General features: G+C 39.4%; 1 pseudogene; it reads right to left on the bottom strand.

Annotated features, from left to right (window-relative positions):
- Positions 1 to 1,177: 1,177 nt before the first annotated feature.
- LOC149543183 (uncharacterized) lies at positions 1,178 to 1,742 on the bottom strand (annotated as a pseudogene).
- Between the last annotated feature and the right edge of the window lie 817 nt (positions 1,743 to 2,559).

The following is a 2,559-nucleotide window of genomic DNA, read 5'->3' as shown; positions in this document are numbered from 1 at the left end:
AGAGGATGGAACCACAATCTTTTGTGACAACATCTCCTCAATTACACTATCTAAGGATCCAATCTTCCATGGGAGAAGCAAGCACATTGAGATCAGATATCACTTCATGAGAGAGTTGGTAGACAATGAAGATATCAAGATAAAATTTTGTAAGTCTGAGCAGCAGCTAGTAGGCATTTTTAAAAAGTCTTTGGGCATTGAAACTTTTGTGCACCTAAGAAAGAGTCTTGGTGTAGTTGATTTGGATCATGAGTGATCATTGTTTGTTTGGATCGGGACAAAGGGGGATTGTCAAAAATTTAATGTGGTCGATCGGTTGCCCGTGGAACCAAACACCCACCTACGTGCTTGACCTTCATTAACTCGGTAGATGAGTACAAATTCGAAAATGAGAGGGAAAACATTTTGAAGTAAGACAAAAGGAATGAATTTGATTCATTCAATAAGTTAGAGAAACCAGTGAGTTAGAGTAGAGAAGTGTAGAGCAGAAAGCAAAGTTAGAAAGACGATCAATAGATTAGATCAAAGGACAAAAAGAAGGTTTCCTATTAGTGTTTGCAATAGTACATGTTGAATCTCTCTATCATTATGTAAGTTTATTTGGTTTGTCCTGTGAAGCAGCGATTGCTCCAAGCATTAGTTGTATGCAACCATTAGTGTTGTAAGTTTATATTTAAATTTTATCAGTTTTAAGTTTTAAGTTTTAAGTTTAATAGTTTAACCTAGTTGAATAGAAAGCAAGCAAGAAGGCCTACAAATATTTGTTGTCCCCTTTCTATTTGCTATTTTGCATGCTTAGTATTTGAGAAGTTGATACCTGCAAATTTTATTGTTATAGTCTCTATGTTTTAATGGTGGAAATGTTCAAACAAGAAGTTTGTTAATAGATCACTCAGTTTGTGTAAGATGTGTTGTTTTCACTAAGTCCACCAAGTTTGTATCTGCAGTCTTTACCAAGTTCCTTTGGTCTCCTTTGTTTACCGAGCTCACTTGGAATCCTTTATGCCGAGCTCCACCTTGCTATGGTGATCGAGCTCACTCGGCATCCACACTGCTAAGCTCACTTGACATACTCTGTGTTGAGTTACTCTTTGTTGCCAAGCTCACTTGGCTCCTTCATGTGTTGAGTTCTCTTGGCACCATATCTGTGTCACTCGGTACCTTCTTGTACCATTGGTCAACAACACCTTGTTCTGAGCAAAATTTTATAAGAATGTAATTTATTTTTCACAGGAATGGTACCCGTGAGATTGTTAGCGCCCAAGTAGAAGTGCTTCAAACTTGTGATCAGACTGAGCTCGGGCGGAATGCTGCCATGCAGTTGGTTGTAGGAGAGTGCCAGAAAATAAAGACTGCGGCAAGCAGAGAGAAAGGGTGGAATGGATCCTTGTAATTGATTTTTTTCTTAGCCAGAGCATCCGTAGATGTTGTAGTTTGCCAAGTTGAGAAGGAATGGTACCAGTGAGGTGATTTTGTGAGAGATTACCGATGGCAGGAGAGATGGTGCCGTGAAAATTCATTTGGGTCAAGTGGATGGAATGGACAGAGTGAGAGGAAGAAGAGTGGCAAGTGAAGAAATAGCAAAAGGGGTGAAGGGGAGTCCAGTCGGTCAGAGAAGAAACAACAGCTTTGAATCGCAAGAGAATTTCTTGTTGATGAGAGAGATTGCTCGGAGAATGAGGAAGAGCAAATATTAAGAAAATGGAAAGCATTGGAAAAGGTAATGAGAAAAGTGAAGCCATGGTAGACCAAGCAACTGTGAGGCAGGGGTAATACAGTGGGCAATTGAAAAGAACAAAAATGAAATGGTGAAGGAATATGTCATTATCTCTGTCATTTCATGCATGCCACTGGATATACAGCCCACCGAATCACCCATTTAATTACGCCGGAGGCATTCCCTATATGAACTTCACGAGCTAAGTTTGAGAATCAAAGGTCAAAATTCCGCTAAAGGCCATGGACGACCATAAAAACTGTTTCATCCGTTGATTGTCCCCAGCAATTCTTCACCGTACGACGCCTTTCTCACGGGTCCTGTTGACTTCCATGAGTGCATACATGATGGCATTCATTTTCTTCCTGACAAGTCAGTTGCGTACATTGTGTGATTAGACATTCATGCACTAGTACATCCATTACTCCGTACATTTTCATATAAGTATGCTAAGATATATAATGAAATTAAATGCTCATCGTTCATTATTTTTGGACTCTTTTCTATTGATGTCACTATTTACTCCTGCAGTTTTAACCGCTGCTTTATCATACTGCATCTTTTGAAAGCAAAGAATATTATATAGGTCTTCTCCTTTTCCATCAATGAGCATGCTCAAAATAAGTCTCTAATATTTTCTCTGTTGTCTCCGAACTATCCTATCCTGACTCTCAGCCATCATTTTATCGAGCTAAACTCTAGTGAGACCCACTTTAAGCCGTAAGCCTCTGTTCTCAACAGGAGCAGCAACGTCAGACGACTGATATTTCATCACAAAGATATCAGAAATAGACCTGCAAGCCAAAAGCAAATGTTCCAACCTAGACTTTGCATCCAACTTT

The sequence above is a fragment of the Cupressus sempervirens genome, chromosome 8 (genome assembly GCF_028749045.1).
Source record: "Cupressus sempervirens isolate cs-2001-9-10 chromosome 8, ASM2874904v1, whole genome shotgun sequence".
Classification (NCBI taxonomy): Eukaryota; Viridiplantae; Streptophyta; class Pinopsida; order Cupressales; family Cupressaceae; genus Cupressus; species Cupressus sempervirens.
This window is presented reverse-complemented; position numbering and strand designations above follow the sequence as displayed.